The sequence below is a fragment of the Pempheris klunzingeri genome, chromosome 18 (assembly GCF_042242105.1).
Source record: "Pempheris klunzingeri isolate RE-2024b chromosome 18, fPemKlu1.hap1, whole genome shotgun sequence".
Classification (NCBI taxonomy): Eukaryota; Metazoa; Chordata; class Actinopteri; order Acropomatiformes; family Pempheridae; genus Pempheris; species Pempheris klunzingeri.
The window spans coordinates 20,237,313-20,261,251 of NC_092029.1; the positions used below are offsets into that span (position 1 = coordinate 20,237,313).

Genomic DNA, 23,939 nt, shown 5'->3' on the forward strand with positions numbered 1-23,939 from the left:
TACAGGCTCTCCGTTAAGACAGATCATGTGGATATTGGCCGGACTTAGCTAAAGCTGCGGCGTGTCCCTCCCATCAAAGGCTGACGGTATCATTATGGAAACATTTTGATAGCCCGATGATTCCTATTCACCACGAACTTCAGGTGGAGGTACATGAGATACCCTTGAAGTGTGTTTGAAAATAGAGTTTTAAAGAGCCCGGCAGAGGACGGAGTGCTCTCTGCATAACAATGCCCGGTCGAGGTAGGGACACCTTTAGTGAACATGCAGGGGGGGGGGGGGGTCAAAGGTGGCTCCGTTTGAAAGCAATTAGCTAGGTCTGATTTGAAGGAGACCAAAGCTGGGTCTTTCATGTTCTATAGGGCTGACAGCTCCAGAGGTGATGGGATTATTAATACATATCTGATGCTTTCACCACTAACATCTCAATACAGCCATCAAACTTCCCCTCATTATTTTCCAGTTCGTGGACCCCACTATCATACATTCACATCAAATCTATGGATCAGCAAGAGAGGTCTCAAATCCAATTCTCTTTGCTCCGTGTCGTTTTCTCTTAAGTGTAACAGTCAACAGTGAGGCCTGTTGGAGACGTGCTTATCAAATGACAGTGGGATGTGTTTGGCTATAAAAGGAGCACATTAGATGTCAATGTGAATTTCTGGAGCTAATAGAATCCCTCCTTGAATTCTCCCTGCGCTCAAGCAAGTAAATGCTTTTTGGTGTGTGATTCTCTGAGTGCATCACCCACACCTGACAGCTTAAGTATAGCACTGTGTGTTCCTATGAAGCCAGGAATCAGAATCACAGTGGAAGGTCAGCGAGGGAAATTGCATTCATGCTACACTGACATGCACACACAAGGCGCACTGTGCATGATTGCCCCTCCAATGCCTCCTGACAGGGAGTTCATTTTAACCCACAGTGGTACTCCGCGCCATGTGTTCTCGTATAATATCAAAATGCCATTCGGCAGTGTAACAGATGCAGAAATCATTGGTCAGCTTTGTTACATAATTGTTAAGCCAGCAGGGACACCGCTTATTGAAGAAGCACTCAGCTTTCCTGTGTCAATGTCCAAATTAGGGAGCAGGGCTGGCAGCCTATCATCAGCGGCTCTTAGCGCACTCCCTGATTTCTTCAAGTTAGCTAGAATAGGGTGTGCAATCGCCACATTTATTTTCCCCTCATGCAGAGCAAGAATAGTCATCTTGATTCTATTTTACCATCGCCTGCATTTACATAATCATACACCGGTAATGGTGAAATGATGGCTCTGTTCACAGTGGGCACTGAAATGCATCTTGAGGTGGTCCTTTGAGTGCACCACAGTATACTGACAGAATATATATATATATATATATATATGTATATATGTTTATTTTCCCTTATAACTCTTACGGTTGTGTTGTTGTTGTTGTGGTTTCTACAGGAAAAGAGAATGAACAATATATTCTCAATACAATCACATCTAAATACATACATACAGCAGACGCAATCAGACGCTACAATCCCGGTGCTTCTCGTAGCATAGCACTTCCTCTTATGTCACAAATTAAAATACTCTTCCTATTGAAATATGAACATGCTCTTATTGTGAAAGTCCGAACTATCGACCGTGCGTAGAGCAGCAGCAACTTCACACTCAATTTACAACGGCGAAATAAACGCCAAAACAGGGATTTCTTTCCGGACTTTCTCCTCGACCTAGCGTAACTCCGCCACGCTGCTAACTACGGTGTGACGTCACTCGCGCTACCACGCAGGTGACGCACCTTCCCTGCCGGACGTGAGGCACCACATGGAACAGAACAGGAACCTGACAGCACTCTGACCGAAAACTAGAATCTATACATACACAAATATACATTACTTTCTACAATGTATGTATGTTTATGTATATACTGTATATATGTAGAAACATACCCCTAATCATACTCCTCATCATGCTAGCAATTTATAGGCAATTATAGCAACATCAATCGAATCGATAAACTGGTAAAAGATAAAACAGCCGTGTGAGTTGTTCATCACATTAATACAAAAAGTCTGTATATCAAATGTTGACATAAAGTAGTCCTTAGAATATACAACACCGTCCGTGGTAGCTCTATATACAAAGTGAGATATTAAAAAGGAGAGAACAGCAAATTCTCTGGCAGCTGACAAATCGTAAATATCCTCACAAATCGCCCAAGATAACAAAAAATGGCTTCAGTGGTGAGGACAGAACAAAATCTACTTCAACTGATAGAGAGTAAAGAGAACATTTGAACAGCAATGCAAAACTAATATCCTACACGATGCCCCGATTGGCCTGAGAGGGACGATTTCAATGGACTTTTTCAGATTCAGACATTCTGAGGTGCACAGGGAAACATGGCTAATTTATTCTCTATGTTTGCCAATTGTAAATGCACGTTTTCTCTTTTCGAAAGTTTTCCAAACATGATCACAAGGAATCAGTTGAGACATATTTCAATAGTCGCAGGTGTGAAGTACAATTTCCTTCATCATCCCACAGAAACCAGGTCATATTTAAGCAGGTCAAAATGATTAGCTGGACAGATGGGACACAGCAATATGGCGCTAACGACATGGAAAATAAACTGCAGCTTGATTGTGCTAAAAGTGTGTATTTAACATAGACATAAAACTGAGCCTCTCAATTTAAAATCTTAACTGTTCACATAAGTCACTTGGGGCCCAGTTGTTTGTAATAAATGTCTGAGGCTGCACTTGTTGACTTATCCTGGCAATCATAATTATAGTGACGATACACAGCGGGCCTGCATGTGTGTGTTGGATGGAATGTGGTGTGTGAGGTGTGCAGGCTTGTTTCCAGGGAGGTGGCTTTCGAATAAATGACTGGGTCAAAAAAGCCTGATATCCTCATTCTTAATTGCTGAATTTCCTGAGTTCTGCAGAATCCGCCGCCCGGACAGTCTGATGAGGTCATAAAAATACGCCACGCTCGTCCATATCCTGTTTCATGGTGAGCCGTGTTATAATGATGCTATCTAACTCCGGCTCAGCACGAGGACTGTCGGAGGGAGTACACTGTGAAACAAGCAGGCGCAGGCCAGATGAGAAATGAAAGCACTGGTACTTGTTATAATGTACACGCTTGGCTTTGCTTATCCGCTGCCTCGCTGACCTTTCTGCTACAAGCAGCTGCAAGGCATGTCTTTTCAAATACATGACCGGGCTAAGCAGAGATGTGCGTTTGCATACACAGTGGCTTTATCGTTTATCTTAATAAAACAAAGGCTGCGCGTTGAAAAGGCACAGAGCCGATTACAGCGCCAGCCCAGCGCGGTGACTGTGGATATTTACAGGAGCTGCTAAACAGCCAAACAGCCCTCTACCTCTTTGTTTCCCTTAAATGTCAAAGCACAGCCTGAGGGCCCCGCGCTCCAATCTGAAACCCTGATTAGACATCTGAGCTCTACGGGGATTGATAAGTGAGATAATTCCGGAAATGCACTGTGCTGCAGATTGATGCCACACTTCAGGTCACGATGCTGCGGCGCTGCTGCTATTTTGAGGGTTCAAACGCTACGGCCACATTTCACATCGAGGCAACTGCTCCCAACGCTGCTCTCATTCCCTTGTTGTCAACAAATATGTCTAATATTAGGCGTAGGATGAGAAATATTACGATTTTCAAATCAAAAACCACCTCCACCGTTTTTGCAGAGTGTGGGGACATATGATCGCTGACAGCTGGCATCATAAACATCCATTTATTAGAAAAAAAAAATATCCGTCATCAGGAAGATGATCATATTAATCAGTGCTCATATGCTCTTTAATCACAGCACTGGACAGGCTCCATCCCAGGCCCCACCAACCTCCTCTGTAATTTTGTACGAAAGCACTCTAGTCCAACACGCTGCTGATTGCCAACAGATCTAGGCCAGGCCTGCAGCTCTCCAAGACACCATGCGGTTAAATCAGATCAGAGCCCGGACACAAGTCCGACAAGCACTGAAAATGACCCCGCTCGTACTGCTATGGACGGTGTAAGGCGAGGGATGTTCTCACCTGGTGCTATGGTGGGGTTGCTAAGCACCTTGAATCTGTCAGCACAACCACACTTTCTAAGTTTGGTTACCTCAGTGTTTTGACATTCCATTGTGCAAAGAGAGCAAATGGGGGAAAAAAAATCTGAAAGAGTACAAACACACCTTGTTCCAGGGGGAATCCCGTTCATCTTGAAAGGGAAAATAAACCAGTCAGAGACGACAACGACCAAAAGATAAGTCCTCTTGACCTTTTCAATCCCGCTGACCCTGTCACGCTGTGTGGGCAAGCTTTGTTCAAACCATTATTCTAAGTTCTTGTCTAGATCCCACATGTCCAAAAACATACAGAGTATGTCAGGGTGAATGCTGGGAAATGTGTTTACAAAATGATGAACAAGACATTTAGAAAGAAAAACACACACACAAACACACTTCAGCTGCTTCTTCTGTTTCTGGACTTCTACTCCTACCCCACTAATAGTGCGTGACATTTTAAATTGGGACCCATGGCATCGACTCAGTAACCACTTCCATCTACTAAAACTGCAAAGTTGAGCAAAAATGCCACAAAACTACTAATTCCAAAATTTTCTGAAAGATTGGTTGGATGAAACAAGTAACGTAAAAATGTCAAATATGTGTTCTGGGATACTGTGATGAGTGTGGTAGTGCTTGTGGAAGGGGGGGGGGGGCAATAGGGAGACGTTGGCTCTTTTTTTTTTTTTGCCCCACAGCCCTCTCGTGGGTTTATCTGGCCATAAAAACATGCACCCAGGGCTCACATTCACAAGCTAATACAGAATATCCTGTATACAATACTGTAACATCTGTAATGAAGAGGTGACTCTGGATGCCCTTGTGATTCTAATGTCTCCATTTAAAAAAAATACCTCATGGTGAAAGGTATTAATGGTCACGGTATTAAGGTCACATTCACACACAGCTATACGCTGACAGTTTTTTCATTGAATCTCATCACTGATCCAGTAAATGCCTTCTTCAAAGCTACACGTTGCAACATTTAATTCTGCCTGAGAAAAGGCAAACTTGGATGGCGGTAATGACCTTGCACGGGAAGTATAGAGCTCGGTTTGACTCAACTGCAGGAAATCTAGCGGCGCTTAGATGGAGTAAATGCACCTGGTGATAAGACTGGAACGCCCAGCCGACTCTGCAGCAGCCCTGTAATCAAGGGGACGACCTGATGCCGGCAGCCGTGCTCGTGATGAGTAACCCCCGGGCCAGACACTCCAGACAGGCCTCCAGCCAGACGGTATGTGGGAGGAAAAAAAAAAAATATATGGCTGCACAAAAGTCTACTTAGTGGCTGACTGTAGTTTTGCGGATTGGCTTTTTTGTGTCTGTCATCAGCGGTGAGCTCTTCTATCACTCATCCGTCTGCCATGAGCTCACTTGATGTCTTCTTTATGCGCAGACAAAGAGCAAATGACAGGGAGTGAAGGGAACCAGACGGCGGTGCATGAACGCTTGCAACTGGGCGTGTCGCTTCACACAAACACGCGCCGAACATATTTGTCCTGCAGGAATACTTCGGAGCGACGGCAGCTCGTGTGCGTGTCACCGTGCAGAAAAGTGTTGAGCCTTTTAAAATGATTCCTTTAAATGACCTCCTGAGCCACGTCTTTTCTTCTTTACGTTCTGTTAACTTATGGAAGCAGCTAACTGATTATGATTAATGACTGCTTAGACACAACCAGAGACTCCATCTCTGTAGGGCCTATAGATATCATGGGATTATGAAAAAAAAAAAAACCTCGTGCTTTTGAAGCAATTTCAGAGTCGGTTTGCCACAACTCACTGCCTTGTAACAATCTGTTTAGATCAAATTCATAAGTATAATTTATAACAAAGTGTCGTGTAGTTATAAAAAGCAGCAGAGTCTAACAAGAGCTGATTACTCCCAGACTCCAGACAGCACAGCCTGAGCTCTAAGCCTCTCAACTGTTTTCAGCCAAAACCTGCGCTGAGTGATCGGCTGCTTGTGGGGGCAAAGCCAGCTCTCAGGTTGCTAACCTGAACTCAGCCCCTCAGCAAAGGCACGTCCACTGTCCTTTGTCCCCCGCCCCCCAACCCCACCTCCAGTTAGCACCAGCTTCCAGTGTAAGTGAGGGTTAGGGTTAGGGTTAGGGTTAGGGTTAAAGCATCTGCGGTGTTGCAGTTTTCAGGAGGAGTGCCTTGTTTCTTTGCTATACTTGATTACTAACTGGGTAAAATGGTCAATTGTTTTGATGTCATGCGATATTTTTATTTATTGTAAAATTTAAAGGAAATTTCCACCGTTAACGTGCAGTATAAAAACGAAGTGGGTCATGCTCTATCAGCTCATTTGTGGATCTTATTACACAGGGGGCCGCTAATAAGGCTTCAATCTTCTCTCACAGTGTAAATCAGGCCTGTAACTAATAATTATTTTTCATTATTTGCTTAATCTATTGACTATTTTTTTTCAGCTATGAAATGAATTCTTTGTTACAAAATAAAACAATACAATTCAATAACACAGCACGTTGTTGCTGTCCTGTCAAGAACATGCATCTCCAAAAACATTAACATCTGGCCAAAAAAACTCATAGCTTGCTTTTCTTAATCCAAAAGTAAACGGATCAAATGCACATAATTAGTGGTACCAAGTGTTTCAGAGATAAAATCAGGATTTGTGTCATATCTCAACAGCTGCTATTCTACACCAGCTTCCAACGATCACATGGGGACGTGTGTCAGGACAGTGTTAGCTGACTGCTCTATCTCGCCCCTCAGAAGCCACAGAAATACAACAGTCACTGTCGTAGACGAGGCACAACAGAAGGTAGGTTTCCAAGCGCTCCTGACTACAGCTCTTTAGGAATGACTTGTGTGATGCCATGTCCTCTATTACAGGGGTCTCCTTTCTGTTTGAACCTGAGTTATGTTTATTCTCAGTAGCAATACTGTTTTCCCAATGAGACTGCACTTGCCGTTGCAAGAAAATCCGTAGCTTGTCCTCTCAAAACGGTTCTCAGAAATGAACGAATGCATTCCTTTGGTTCTGAGAAACGGATACAATCAATTTGTGATTGATTGTAAAGTCACTATGTAAAGTCTCTGTTGTGATTTGTTACGGTGATGTGACTTCGTTATGGGGGGAGGGAGCGCGCGGGGGGGGGGGGTCTCATTGAATTCTGTGTTGTCATGCTACTGTTTAAATATGAAAATAAAAAGAAATTAGCTCAAAAAATGATGAAAATGTCCAATCACAGAGGAGACCTCAGCCAGAGACTAGAATCCCTTGTAGGCACAAGACTATTTCAGTCAGGGTCATGACTCACTTCTTCTGTCACCGTTGCTCTTCTCCACCTGCGCATTAAACCCACAGCTGAAAGCAATGAGCTCACACCACCTCGCAGAGAGCTGTCATAAATGTAGGAAAACCCTTACTCATGGCAGGTCAAGGAAAACTGTGGATATCCGTGAATGAATTTCAATATTTCATCACAGTATATATATATTCAGTAATGTACTGGACATCGCAGCTTGACAAATACAACGGTGCAAGGACATTGGAGCGTGACATTTTCCTTGAAAGCTTTTTAGAGGAAAAGTCAAAATGTTTATTTAAAAACAAACTGCCACTTCTAGGAATCGTTTCAGTTATTTTCTGAGACGTATTGCTGTCTTGGAGAGACCTGCGTGTGTCCATGGCAGCATGTTTGAGCGTCTCCAGAACAAAGCTTTAGTCTTCAATAGCCTGAGCCCTGGCTCACTATCATTATAATTATAATGATGTCATTATTGCGAGATAATTAGCCTTGAAAATGTATCTTGGGAAACAATCTCATAGCTTGTACTTTCTCCGCTGAGAAAAGTGTCTCTGTTTTGCTGCCAAATATATATTGGACTTGATAATGACTCTTTTTTTTTCTTCTTTGGCTGGTTACAGAAATTTACTTCACAATATCCACCGTGATCACTTTGCCTTAGCGCGGGTAATATGAATAACAGACACTCAAATGAGATGTCAGAGATCACGAGTGAACCTGAGGAGAAAATAACTATGGTATTGAGAAGGACTTCAAACCACTACGAGGTGAGCAACATAATACATCCAAGCGCGCTCAAGGTGGCACCTCCTGGCATTAGGCAATCCAGAAAGGTAGTTTTTGTAACAGCTTTATAATGCTTTCACGTTTTGGCTGTTTTCGTGGCTTTGTGGCGAGCTTATGGAGAGCTGCTTAAAACGACAGAAGCGGGGAATGGTCATATAAAAACTGTGGGCAGAGCAGATGAATCGCTCTCCCTGCTGGGAAGGAAAGAAGCCTGTGGAAAGCGCTGTGCCGCCTTGAAGTCGGCAGACTGATTAAAGTTTGAAGATTGGCCAGACAACTAGAAAAAAAAAAAAAAAAAAAAAAAGCTCAATTTGTACTTAACTACATTTTTTTTTTTTTTTTCTTTGCCGGGAATCATATTTCTATTTTCTTCAAGAGGACAGGAAGCAGGTACAGCACATAGAGACACAGTCAAAGTGAGGGGAATAAAAAAAGCTGCTCCTTAATCTTCTATCCCCGCTGCAAATACATCTGCTCTGGTGAAATAAATTCTCAGCCTCCACATGGAAATAATCAGCAGTCGATGCCTTGAACACATTGTGTTGTCTCCTAACGCAATTGCCATTAGTCACATAGGGACAATTAAAAAAAAGCCGCTCTAGTCCGTCCTTTGTGAATCTGTCTGAATCGCCATGATCCCTCACTATTAAACTCAACAGAATAGCTGGTGGGACCATTTCTGTCTATATAGGCGGCTGTGCAGCGCCGCAGCCTAGCAGGGCTGTGTGGATTCAGCTTCAGAAAGCAGTAGCAGCAGGGGGTGGGGTGGGGGTGGTGGTCTAAGGGGGGTGGTGGGGGCTGGCTGGCTGTTTGTGATGCAGATTCCCTCCTAGTGGAGGACCACCAGCAGCGTGGAGCACAAACACATGCGTTCACACTCATGCAGTGGGCTGGTTTGTCAGTACATCAGGCCGAGGTAGAAGTCACATCCAGCGTGAGCCTGTCAGCGCCGTCCCCCCGCCGACGTGATGGAAGGAGCTTTAGGATTTTACTCAGCCGTCGGCACAGGTATCAATCTGCCTCTGCCGACATTGATAAGGAATTTAATTCATACTGGTGTTAATTAGGGCTGGGTGTCAAACCTTCTTACTTTTTTTTCGGTACAGACTTAAAGGGTAACTTCTCCTATTTTTTTATATATTCCGGGTTTGAAATGTCTGATGTAATCTTTGCGGGCAACTCCACCCGATCAATGTACATCAACTAAAAGTACTTTTTATGCCACTGACAGTTTCAGATAGTTATTCTTAGTCTCTGACAACATTATGGAAAGAGATAGACCCGTTTCGTTGAAACAGAAACAGCCGTTATGTCACTCTTGTCAAAGCCACCAGTCTCCATTAAGGGTTAGGGTTAGGGTTAGGGTTAGGGTTAGGGTCCATTAACAAAAACTCAAGTCATTTTAACATAACACGACTCTGCCTTTAATGTTTTCCTGACATCAGTAATGGGCAAAAATATCTCTGACAAACATAACGTGAATCTATGAATAAAACACCACTTGGATTGTTTCTAATTGGCCTGGAAAGTGAAAAAGATGGAAAAATATTGACCACTGGCCAAAAATATGGGCTATCAGCAGCTTTAACCAAAAACCCAAGTGTGTACTGGTTGGAATCTACAAAAGCCCATATTTGTCCAATTATAACACACATTCATTCAAACACGCACATACAGAATGTGGGATAAACTGAAGTGATTATTATTCAAATGAAACCCTGCCCAGCCTCAATGACCTCACCTGACTTGACTTTTTAATGTCAACATTAGGCCTTAAAATACAATGGCAGCTATTCTATCTGACAAAAGTAGAAATTTGTACAAAGTTTTCATGTAATACATACAATCTGAGTTACTGTATCTGAGTTACACACAGATACATTCCCTTACAGACTCCTAACAAAGTCCAAACAGGATAACAGCACCATGTGAAATGGGGCCAAAGGAGCTTAAAATTGTGTGCCAAAGCAAGTGACAGAGGGCTCGCAAATTGAGAGATGAAGCCAGACGTCCCGATTAAGTCGGCAAGGTGTGGCACAAATGTCAGCCTCTGTGATTCGTCACGGGATTTGCCATTACTGTAATTGGTGATTTCTGCCTGATAGGCGACGTGGGAGACGAGGCAGGCTTAAGGCTTAGTGGGAGGGCAAGAGTCTGTTTTTCAGGGTGCTGATGTTCTCCCAAGCCCCTTCCCAATTACCCCTGAACAATGACAAGACAGTGGCTTTTGCCTCTTTGTGTCAGACGTCCACTGTGTTTACTTAGCGAGTTTCCAATCCACTTTGTCACCAGTTAATTGGAGAGTGCTGAGTTATTCTAATGCAAATACCAAACATGTTCACACAACTTAAGGCGAGCTGCATTCCGTTACCTTGAGGTGACATAATAGCAAAAAAGACGTAATTTGGCAGGCTGTGGAGGAAGTCTTCCTCCTGCAGCGCTCCACACATATGCTTTTTGAGCATGTGGGGGGGCATAGGCTTTACGCTCCCGTACTCAGTGGCTGTCAGATGCTGCACACGTAGGACTTCCAGACTGAATTCATCTTGCGTTATCAGCTTGAGATTTAATTTCAGCCAGAAAAGCCAAGGATGTTATCTGTAACATGTCGGATTAACAAGCCCGTACAGCTGAAATACATCCAGTCGACGCATTAAGTCACTGAAACTTGCAAGCTAGCTGTAATTTAATTTGGCGCAGTAGACACAATCAAATAACGTCATGACATTAATAAGTGATTATCTCTCCTTCTGAACACTGGCGTGTCGTTACAAAAGGAAAAACCTGCTGAAAACACACAGATCTCTGCAGACCTTTCATTTCATCTCTCCTCTAGACATCTACTGCCAAAGTAACTGGTCATAACACATTGTGACATACTTTTTGGCAGCGTTCGACGGCGAGTCACCAGTGTGATGGGGAGATGATTGGGGAGGAATTTACAAATTTAATTAGCTCGGTCTCTAAGGACACAAGCTCTTTCCAACTTTCATTTAGATGTAATCTTCCTTCGGAGAATACATTTCAACACACACTGTTTTCAGAGAAGAATAGCTTAGACGTGCAGCACCCACTGGCTGCTTACTTCCAGAGAGCAATGGCAGAAAAACAGTGAAAATGACACACACACACAGTTGGTGACATTAAATTAATTCATATTTTTGATCTTAATTCCATTTCATGGGTCACGGTTTGGTGCGTTTTTGGTACCGCTGAAGATATTTTTCCTTCGTCCATTGATAGGGAGCAACTACCAAAGCTGTGGAAGACTTCCTGACACCTGTAGTGTGTTGACATGATGCACACGTGAAAGCACATTGTAGTGGGGCTCAATCCCCAACGGAAGCAAAGATGATTCCATGTGCAAAGGGGTTTTAAGCATTTTGTGTTTCCACACGTACGCCGACAGCTTTTGAGCTCCACTCTTCCAGCGATTTACTAGGAAACACTAATGCTTCCAAATGATAGATTAGTGTCACACTACAATTGCTCCACTGCCAAAGCTGTAGAATGTACAGTATGTTTTAGGGCTGCGATGATTATCAATTCACCTTTGGTCTATAATATAATTTTGAATATTTAATAATATCAAATAGTACTTTTTTACAAACTGCAACTTGGCAATGTTTGACATTTCCTTGGAAAAAACTGTTCAATGATGATCAAACTATGGTGTATTTTATGATAATATGAGACAGTGACTCTAAAACTTCAACTCAGAGTGAAAAATAGAACCGCAAACTGCAGAAATACCGACTTGGAAGTGTCCAAGCAGTAGTTTATGCGAATACTATCCTTCCTAAAACATAACTTTCCTCCACAACCACCTGCCTGTAAGCTGTAAAACATGTTGTACTGTTGCATTTTGTCTACAATTTCCGAAATCACAAGGTTAAATGGGCAACTTTTTTCTCCCAGCAGGACTCACACAGTGTTTCAGTCAGACCCAAACACTTTCCACTAACTCTTTTGTCCCAGCTGTCCAAGGATGCAGCAAAATGAGCAGAGAGGACGGATGGGTGAGGGAGAGCGTCTGATACAAAGGGACTGGAAGACTTTGCAAAAGCTCTTGGCCATGTTACCTTGTCACAGCATCCCTCCTGCCCTCACTAACTTCCTCTTTAGTCCAGATGTGAAGCCCATCTGCTCCGCAGCCGATACCAACGTCCTTTTGGATCCTCAGCTGCCATATCTTTTTTTTTTTTTTTTTTTTACTATTGTTTCATACAAAATAATTAAAAGCATCCTACCAGATGGCTGTCACACACTCCCTCCGCTTTGATATCAAAAGGATTTTGGTACAGTGCTGCTTTAAAGCAGTAGAAGTACAGCTGAGGAAGCTAGCAGGTGTGCAAGACTTAACTAAGTCCTGGTCAGGAATTTGAGGCAACAGCTTTCGAGGGTCAAAAGGTCGTCCGTAATTGCCAGTGGCCTGTTTGAGTGGAGGCAAATGGACTTGAATTTTTTCCCCCTTCCCCTCTCTGAAGCCAAAGTGGTCCGCCACAAACTCATTATGATTTCCAAGCGTGATGATCTGAATAAAAGGGGAGTGGGGGTGAAGCAGGGGGTTGAACACATAATTAGTTTTCCTCACTGCAGGAGACAGTATGCTGATGAGACAATGAAAGACAGAAAAAAGCTGAGCTGTCAATCTTTCCCCCCCCCCGATTCTTTCATCTCACAAAACAGCAGTGAGCAATGCTCATAGACCCTGAAAAAAATCCCAACATGCCGTGCAACCACAATGCCCGACTGTGTTACGCAACGCAGACCTTTGCCAGTTCTACAACCGTAAAGCATTTCGGAGACCTCAGAGAGGAAGAAAAAAAAAAAAACAAACATTTTTGAAAGGAATTGCTTTCTAGCAAACACAATCCAGGTCATGTTCGGGCAAAGTGCTAGAAATGAATGAAACACCACAAACAGATCTAAAATATATCACAAGGGGGTCCATCTTCATCACCACGGCCATCTTCTCACCCTCATGAAAGACGAGCCAACAGTGCAAAGCGAAGAATAAGACCAATTAATCAAGCAGCTTCCTCCTACTTACACCACTTAAAGGAGCAGCCTTTAAGAGCAGCTTTTAAGTGATCACATGAATGTCCTCGAAACACTAGTCACATTCCAACGGTAATTGGATCCACTGGTTAGTGCAAAAAAATATTAAGGATTTTTACTTTGGCTTTCACTGCATTCTACCATGTTCTTCAGTAGATGCAGGCCCAGGCAGAGGTTGCTATTTTCCTGTGCGTGATTGATAAAATGTTCTCTCTCCGGCTAACATGCTAACACTCTCTGGGCTCCAACAATCCCTCTGCACCACCAGACAAAATACCATTGCCTTGAGGAAATGGCGATCAAAGTTTAGCTATTGACTGGGGATCGCTGCTTTGAGTGTGTGTGTGTGTGTGTGTGTGTGTGTGTTTTGTCCAGTATGGAGAATTCACCGCTATTGGGCACCCACGGAAACCCCTCCTTGGCTCGGGAGTTCTTTTAACTCCTTCGGCAGGAAATGAAACACTCGAATGGCTCTATTGCAAAGTGCCGGGGCCATTTGCAGCCGGGGCCGTGACATTCCTGAGCATGTGTTCCCTATAAAGAGCAGCTCTGGGAGTCACAGGTGCATGCCGACATGGGTGTGTGTGGTATGTGCGTATGTGTTTGATTGAATGTATGGGAGCGCGGAGAGGGAGCGCAAGCAAGTGGGTAGATAAAGAGAGAGAAGGAAAGAAAGTATTTTGGTGTTTACTGAGGCCTTACAGTCACCCGTGGGCAGTAAACGGAGAGCTGCTGCATTCCAGAGCCAGCTGCCTTTCGCTGCCCAGTCAATGCTTGAAAACACATAGGGCAACGTTAAATGTGGAAGTTCACTTTTCAGTTCCAACTTTTTTCAGGAAGGAAAACGAGACATTGTAATTAACAAGAGTTTTATTATTACTGATTAACCTGTTCATGACTTTGCTGATTGCTTGAGTAACAGATAGCGCGAATGGTAAGTCGGGTGTCGACAACAGGTTCGCTCAGCCTGGGATGATGTCTTCAAATGTCGTAGTTAAAAGTAAATTTCAAATAATATAAAACATAGAAAAACACCAAATCAACACATTTGAATCACTTGAATGAGTAAATGTCGGAGTTTCTGCTGAGTGATCAGTATGTTATCAAAACTGTTGACGATTCATTTTCTCTTTTTTTATTTCTGACAATCATGTAATCCGCTAATTGACTAGTTGTTTCAGCATTAGATGGCTATGACTCTGTGACTGTATTGTATTCTGTGGTTTGTGTTTTGTTTGTTTGTTTTTTTTGTCAAACTTCTGTTTCCAATGACATGGATATTTCCTAATGCCAACATGCTGTATATACAGCATGTATTATGTATACAAAACTCCCATATAAGCGAATAGGCCGACCAGGTGTCCCGCTTTATGTGCTTTATGTGTCTGCACAGTATTGTTATCCTTTGTCTGAGTCACACATGATAAGATGCATTTTGATCGGCTCCAGCTTTCAAAAATCAAACCACTGCAGGACAGACACTTTTCTACAATTTCCCTTTAATCCAATGGCTGTGAAGAAACAAGGGAAGGTTGTCATTACCAAGCTGGGTTTGATGTCGATCAAAACTGTGCACACGTCGGTCAAGTGCAGGTTAATCTGTCAAGATCTTTGATGCCTGCACCACGCCGTACGAGGAAAATTGTGAGGTGGCACAAAGTAAGAAGCTATGCAGATTTAGGAGGCTTATGATGGGAACTACACAAAAGAAAAGGAAATGCAGCTTGTTCGCTGTGTGCTACTGAATCAACCAGAGGCCCAAGCGTAGAGATATACAGTGGGGCAAAAAAGTATTTAGTCAGCCACCAATTGTGCAAGTTCTCCCACTGAAAAAGATGAGAGAGGCCTGTAATTTTCATCATAGGTACACTTCAACTATGAGAGACAGAATGGGGGGAAAGAATCCAGGAAATCACATTGTAGGATTTTTAATGAATTAATTGGTAAATTCCTGGGTAAAATAAGTATTTGGTCACCTACAAACAAGCAAGATTTCTGGCTCTCACAGACCTGTAACTTCTTCTTTAAGAGGCTCCTCTGTCCTCCACTCGTTACCTGTATTAATGGCACCTGTTTGAACTCGTTATCAGTATAAAAGACACCTGTCCACAACCTCAAACAGTCACACTCCAAACTCCACTATGGCCAAGACCAAAGAGCTGTCAAAGGACACCAGAAACAAAATTGTAGACCTGCACCAGGCTGGGAAGACTGAATCTGCAATAGGTAAGCAGCTTGGTGTGAAGAAATCAACTGTGGGAGCAATTATTAGAAAATGGAAGACATACAAGACCACTGATAATCTCCCTCCATCTGGGGCTCCACACAAGATCTCACCCCGTGGGGTCAAAATGATCACAAGAACGGTGAGCAAAAATCCCAGAACCACACGGGGGGACCTAGTGAATGACCTGCAGAGAGCTGGGACCAAAGTAACAAAGGCTACCATCAGTAACACACTACGCTGCCAGGGACTCAAATCCTACAGTGCCAGACGTGTCCCCCTGCTTAAGCCAGTACATGTCCAGGCCCGTCTGAAGTTTGTTAGAGAGCATTTGGATGATCCAGAAGAGGATTGGGAGAATGTCATATGGTCAGATGAAAGCAAAATAGAACTTTTTGGTAAAATCTCAACTTGTCGTGTTTGGAGGAGAAAGAATGCTGAGTTGCATCCAAAGAACACCATACCTACTGTGAAGCATGGGGGTGGAAACATCATGCTTTGGGGCTGTTTTTCTGCAAAGAGACCAGGACGACTGATCCGTGTAAAGGAAAGAATGAATGAATTTTTCTCATTCTGTCTCTCATAGTTGAGGTATACCTATGATGAAAATTACAGGCCTCTCTCATCTTTTTAAGTGGGAGAACTTGCACAATTGGTGGCTGACTAAATACTTTTTTGCCCCACTGTAATGAGCTAACGGACAGAATTAACATGTTTGTATATCAAATTGTCAGACAAAGCAACGGGTAAAACTTCAGTAACAAATACAAAGTTTGGATTAGAGCTTCTAAGTTCTGATTCATTCATTTGGATGACCTACATTTGCAGAACAGGAATGATATGATTATTATCATTGTGATATGAATGTGCTTGAGGAGAGGCTGAAAAATGACCACACGGTATTTCCCAGTTGCTTTACAGACACTGAGCACAATGGAACCACAAGTAGGACACAACAAACGCGTGATACAATAGTGGTAAGTAGTAGAAGTAAAGTAGAGAATCATAAAGCAGAACGGCAAAGTAGACGCCAGCCCCCATGTGCTGCTGGTCATATCTGTAGCAGCAAACCTCCCACAGATTTATTGCTTATTGATTCAAGTTTTTCCTCTGTAGGGGTAAACATGTGTTTTTGTCTTTAATAATATATATAATATCCATAATAATAATATAATTACCACTCATCTCTAGTTTTTTGTGTTGGCTTTTACACCTGATGCATTTTATCATTCCTAGCGGTAAAAAAAAACCCTGCTTCAAAGGCCTCCAAACTCCTTTATAATAATAATCATCATCAGCAGCAGCTGCAGCTGCATTGCTCTTCCACAATGAGGGCTTCAAGCTCAACTTGACAACGCTGTGCGCTCCAAGTGCTTCATATTGCTGCTAAATATGTATATTCTCATCACAGCTCTTCTGTTCTCGGGTCACATTGTTATTTGTTCCACACTTCACCAGACTGACTACCTTAATTAGTGGCACTCACTGAGAGACATTAATAAGTGTCCAACAAACCTGAGATGGAATATATTAGAGTTCCATTTTGGTCGACAGTGACATTTCTCATCAACTACCCCTCAGGTCTGTAATTTCACTGAGTGAATACTCTCCGCTCGTGATCTGTCACCCTGCGGTGGCGGCGGGGAGAAGGCTCATACCTTAATCTGCTCCCGTACTGGTACATATAGACAGAGAGTACAATCTAAACCCAGACACAAGCATGTATGTATCTTGCAAATGTTTTTTTTCACAAAGCAAGCCAATTTAAATACATGAAAGGGTTGGTTTACTCAATTTACATACATACATTTCTGCCTCCACCCCAACACAATACAGAAGGTGAAAGGGATTTTAATCATGCTGCTCGCAGCCAGGAAATATGTCGTCTTTTTCCAGAAACTGTTAATTTTCCTGTTAATCCACAGAACTGCTGTCAGTCATTTTTTATAGGGACTATTATTTTTTTTTTTTTTAGCAGAAAGTAGTTCTGATTCAAACCGGATTTAAATGCTGGGAATTGAGATCCTGGTATTTTCCTGCAATTCAGGTCAAAATCTGCATTAAAAAAAAAACTGTTTGTGGTTAAAGTTCTGACATGTAGGTGGAATTGTTATAGATAGAACACGTATCATAATGGTCAATCTTCCACGGTTCTGCGTTTAAAATCAAACTTGATTCGTGGTGAAACATTTTCAGTTTGGAAATGAAACGCTTGTGTTTTCTCAGAGGGGTTGCTTTCTGTCACTTAGGGTTAGGGTTAGGTGCTGATTATTTCACCCAGAGTGACAAGCTCTGTGTCTTGCTCACAGATACCTCAACAGACTGCTGTGCGAGCCGAACTTGCAACCTTTACTTCAGTGAACCGTCACCCCAACCAGCCTGTCGCCAACGTGTAACCATACAACATAGGCTAGTCAAACATTTCAGTGTCTGAGCTTCCTGCTTTGTGTCTGCAGAGAAATCCTTATTTGTTAACAGAACGGTTTAAGATATCATAAAATACACAGACACACACACATATTTAATACCCCAAAGATTGATGATAAGTGCAACAATGCTCTGGGAAACTTTGTTTAGTGGCCAACTTCTGCTGAGGATGAGTTGTCAAATGTCTCGGCTGATAAATGAGAGCGGCTGATGTCCATGAGGAAGAAAAAGGAGCGATTTCGGAAAGGTGAGGGCCTGACTGAAAAGCTGAGGAAAGTAAACAGCAGATTGACTGCTAGAAAAACGTTGCCTCAGTCTCTTTCTGCTGCCTCGCAGAGGTCTGAATAATTAAAGCCGTGACTGTGTCTGCTCCGGGGGTGGGGGAACACAAGCCTATAGGATGCGGCTGAATGTGAATCAGCGCTCCCTTTTCAACTTCCACATATTCCCAGCTGAGCCCGAAAAAAAACCATCAGAACGCTCCAACTTTTCAGACAGTTTTCGGCATTAAATAACATCGCTCTCTACACTTTCTTCAAATTAATAACGCTGCATCCGAACACAAAACGCACAGGATCGAGACGGCGCTTTTCTGCGAGTAAACAAAAATAATCTACAGAAAATAAGGCAGAATCAATGAAAACACAAAAAGGAATAAAGAAATATTGGAGTTGCAATTAGAATAACAACAGCGACACCTCTGATGTTACGGACTGATTGGTGTTATAATATGTGCTGAGGTGACTAGTGAGTAAACTACATTATCAGATATTAAGAAAACAAAATGTCGAGTGGATTTATCAGGTTCTTGGGTGCGATTTTAGCGTCAGCTAACAACTCTTCCTCTCTGGTTGCCCGACCAGTAAAAAAAACCACCTGTTATTCGGCTGTTGGAACAAAAGGAACAAAGGAATATGGATACTTCAGTGCAGGTGAGTGCCTGAACTACACGTCTTCAATCACAGCACAGTTTCTGCTGATGCCTCGGTTTTCCTTTGGTCTACATCTGTATGCTGGCTTCCCTTTTTTTCTGATTCTCTGAACTATTTAGCTGCATGCTGCCGGCTCCAGTGCAGAGCTGTGGCGGACACCTGTATCTCTGTGATCCCCCCCAAAGAAGCTCCAGATCATTGAGATTTTCTGATTGATTCTTTTGAACACGACTGGTTTTGCTCTATGTTAACCACCAGATGTCCTCCAAAAGGAGCATGGGCTCAGTCAGTGCGATCCTCAACATACTACGTTACATAATATTCAATTCAACTCCCGACTGTGTGTCTCACTGATGTGTTTAGTTGTTGGACAGCAGAGGAAGAAGAACACACACACACACACACACACACACACAACACTAGCAGATGTGTTCATTATTGGGCTTTTTCGTACAATTTGTTGATACAGAGGAAATTATAGATGCTGAAAATCAACATAAAATATCAGCAGCCCTCTAAAAACTCCCTGGCTGAGACCCATTCTTGACTACAGCCCTGCACGGATGTGTCTGCCTTGTGTCATTTCCAAGGCAGTGAAACAGGCCGTTGCTTTGACAGGCTGCCTGCACTGAGAGAAAGGACTGTCCAACGGCTGCGATAGGGACCAAGTGAAGGGGAAAGAGGCAACGCCAGCTTCTGTGAGGGAGGGCTCATTCAAGCACGGCAGATTCGGGGGGATTTAGGGAGCTCGTCTGCCAGCAATAAAAGGCTGAAACAGGATACTTGGTGAGATTAATTACCTAGATAGGCCACGATAATGCCATTTAAATGGGAAAGTAATTAAAGTGCACCTTCCATGAAAATTATTCATTGCTGACGGATTGGGTGACAGACAAATCAGGAGGCATTTACAGAAAAGCTACAGGTTAAGTGCTCCGAGCTGCTGCTCTGAGACCACCACAGTTTTATTGCAGCTGTTGAATCTTACTGCTTTGCCCGGCTCTCATCAAATTACCGCGAGCATGTGGAGTGAAGGGGGCGGTAGTGAAAAGAATGGGCTCCCAGGTAACGTAAAACCAGGGACAAATGCTACAAAGGAGGATCCGCTTAACTAGAAAATTACACTGGCTGGTACTGGTCAGCGGGGACTGCTCAGAATCAATCAATCCTTCTGTTTAAGGCCACCATGGCAGATTAGAGCACAAAAAGAGATAAATCAATGGCTTTATTGTTCCCTAAGTGTCACTTTCACAAATGCACTGAACAATATCCATTTAGTGATGATAAAGTGTCAATAAAGTGGCCGTATAGATTACCGCTGAGGAGCCGTGCTATCAGTCTGCACCCATGAACATTTAATATTTTAATGATCATTGCTCTCTTGTACAGATAAATAATCATCAAATCGTGCAACAAAATTCTGCCGCCTTCCTCTCTGAACTCCGCACCGAACTGCTGGAGGACAGCGAAAGCAGACATCGACTGAAACAGCAAAAACAAAATGGGAATATTCGCTTCTCACGCAATGCAAGGGCAGAGAGAGGCTTTTCAGATCAAAGCGAGATGCTTAGCTTACATTCTTGTGTGCCTCAGTACTATTTTTTTTTTTTTTCCTTTTGCATTGAGAGATTGTACTAAAGGGAATAGCCTGTTGTTCTGTTTGAATGTTAAAGTAGGTTCCTACTAGATGGGGACCCACTCTACATTCACAGCGTTGCAACAACAAATGAAGCAAAGAACGACTCAAAATAAACACAAAAGATGTATTCATCTGATCTAAAAAAAAAAAAAAAGCATGAAAACTCGTATCTTACACAAAAACCTGATATGAAATTCAATATTGTGGCTCAATTTTATCTTGTGTGCGTTCATCATGTATGCTTTGGAATAACAGCCACGGCATTCTCGGCATTCTGAGACAATCCAGTCATTCCTTTTAGACATTCGATTCATTATGTAAATGCAGTGGCTGTTACATGTTGGTTTTATGACTGAATGAGCGCCTGAGCAACTTCGTGAGAGAGGTAGCACGGGGGTGTGGGTTTGCTTGCCGGCTGTGGCGTATGCGTGTTTTTGCATTTGTGAAGGGGGAGTGTTCGGGCTAAGACGGAGCATCAACTCGCTCTTCAAACCTCCGCCGGCGAATACATGTCAGAATCAAGTAGCGATGCAGCCTGCGTGAGTTTCATGGCTGCTTCCGTAAATGTCCTGCTGTGACGAAAATGTGTGTAATAGACATATTTATCTGAAATAGGTAGACAAAGTCGGCAGTGTTAGGTATTCCATGTCTCAAAGGGTGTTACAGAAAGACAGGCAGATGAATTATTTAGACTGTGGTGAGTTCGACTAGAAATGCTTCAGAACGCCCAGAATGTATTGCTCTAAGTCACACCCCTTGCTTTCTGCTCTGACTCACCCGTGGAGCCTGTGGATACCTTACAGCACAGCTCAACTATTGCAAAAAGTTGCTATCTGAGTGTAACAGGCTTTGTGCTGCTGGCTACAAGCAGTCAACATTAAAATCGATTTCCATAGACTCTTCCTTTCACTCATTATATTGTTTATGCCTCTTGCTGATCGCGCGAAAAAACCCCACTTCGACGGTCTCAAGCTGAACATGCAAACACAGCAGCGCGTGCACACAAACACACACACACACACACACAAGTTCTGTTGTCGTTCCCGTTGCTAATTTCCTATTTTTGTGTCCCTCTCCGCTGTGATTTTTCTGGCTCAGAGAAATGAACACCCGCTTGAATAAATATTAATGGTTATTCTATGAGCGGCGCCCACTCACAAGTGTGCAAGAAGAACAAAAGGCCTTGTTTACAAGTGCGCTTAAGGAAAGCTAAAGCACGGAGGGCCTCCAAGGACCTCCGAGTGCAGCTCGGTGGCTCTGAAGACTAACAATGGAGTGATGATTGAAACACGCTCTTAACTTCCAGCATTGGCTGATGGTTGAAGCCGGCGAAAATCCTCAACATGACAAATTTCTATTCAACCACTGTGGGGACGGAGCTGGAGAAATCAAGCTTAAGAACTCGCAGGCTCTACTTAAACTCATTTAAGACAGAGCTGAGAGGTAATTAGGTTTCTGGGAACAATAAGCACTCAGCACCTTTTGTGGCTGCAGCCTCGCTCCAGACATTTCCTTTGGAGTAATTAGGGGAGGTGTGAATTCCTCATCAGATGGATCACCATCTGCATTCACACACTGCATGTTCATTCCTCCATTCCCCAGCTATGAGCCTATGTTTATGCTGATTATCATGCAGGAGGTGGAGATGGAGGAGGAAGAGAGGAGATAGCTTCTCTTTTTAAGGTCCTTTCAATGCTATGGGGCTCCAGCACCTCTCCATGCAAAAGGTTAATCAATTCTGAATGATGAGCCATAAAAGCTTAATAATGCAGTCATTCCTTAATGAGTAGTCCTGCATGCTTGCACAGGAAGGGCCGCTTGTTTTAGGATGTTCCAATTACAAGGCGCTGAAGTAATCCCAGACTGCCCTGAGAACGCTGGACACAGTGAGGGTCCAGTTAGAGGGACAATGAGCCCTACAGCACGGCTGTCAGCACCAGCCTAACACTTGGGTAAATTCAAGGCGTTTTTGCAATTACTGACAAAAAGAAAAAAACTATGCAATTTGGCTAACTGATTGGTACCGATCGTTGCCACAGTTATCAAAACTTAATGAAATTGATCAACAAAATGATCAGCAACCTGACCCATCCTGGGTGGTTCCACTGATTATGGGGCTATAGCGCTTTAAACGGTGCCACTTTACACAAAACAATAAACATGACACCATTTTGGCCGGGCACGCCACTCTCTTTCACAATAGTTAATGGCTAAATTCCGCCGGGTTAACAGAGTAATTGTCCGTTGTCAACATGCCACGTGTAATTATGAGGCACTCCAAAAGGGCATGTGTTAATTGTTTTTTTCTGGCTTTTTCCTGCAGGTTGTCCTCTCCCAGCTATCCCCATGTCCTTGGCCAGACAACCGCTCTTGCACTTTTCCAGCGCCCGTCTCTGTCACGGGCCGAGCATCACAAAATACATCATCCACCAACACTGCATCCCGCACACATCCGTTCAGCTGCATGCCTCTTTCTTTCTGTCTCTCTAACGGGCGCAAACGTGATAGGAAATGAGCTCCATAGAGATGTGCGTTTTGAAGAGAAAAATGGCAGCCAAGCAGCTTTACTTAACACTAAAAATCACGACATGAATGATTAAACTAATGCGCTGATGATGTAAAAGCAGCAGGACATGATGATTGGCCGTCCCACGGCAGGGTTAGTCAAGAGCCAGAGGTTATATATCCAGCTGAAGCTGAAGTGCTCTCTTTGCAGCCTCCTTTTAATCATCATAGCCAGAACACTCTTTTGGGCCAACTGTGTTTCACGGATGCTCAAGCATGAAAGAGGAATCTTGTTGGGTGGATCCATAGAAATAATGAATAAAAAGGCGTTAGAGTTTGTCACCACAAAGTACAGCATTTTAATTATGGAGGACTCCCTTGAGACTGAGCTGCAAATACAGCGCTGGCTCTTTCGGTGCCACTGGGAGTCCGCATCATTGCTAAGCTAATAATGTTTGCTACAGTGGTGCCGATATACACGTTAAATTAATAAGGATAATATGCATACTGGATATATTACGGGTCACATCATACTATAGTCATTAGCGCTAATGGGGAATCATTATTGTAATGTTTGCATATATGAGAGGTTTTCAAAATTAAACAGTCAATCACCATGTTCCTTATCCCTAATGCTCTCTCAGCTGTAGCAAAGGGTGAACTGTGCGTAGACTGGTGTGAGCCAAACAGCCTCCACTTTAAAGAGACAGTTCAACGATCTTGGGGAAATGTAGTTGTTCACTTTCTCTCTGAGAGTCAGACAAGAAAGATCAATACCAACCTCGTGTCTCGTGCGTTAAGTATAAAACTGAGGTCAGATCACTCGTTAACACATTGTGCTTTGAAATAACACCTGAAAACACACATGTAAAAAGAATCTCCTCTATAAAATCCGCTATAAAACTCAATTCACCGACACTGCTGGTATACGTAGAGTTGCCTAGATGAGTTGTAGGGAATGTACTGATGTGGCAATAGGTCTAGGTCGTGTTTAAATGCTGTGAGCAACAGGTTACCACA

The 23,939-nt window shown here is 43.1% G+C and overlaps 1 protein-coding gene across 2 annotated transcripts in view; it reads right to left on the minus strand.

Annotated features, from left to right (window-relative positions):
• The window catches only part of epha7 (eph receptor A7), a 78,029-nt gene that overhangs the window by 24,973 nt on the left and 29,117 nt on the right, over positions 1-23,939 (minus strand). The gene's annotated exons all lie outside the window — the stretch shown is intronic.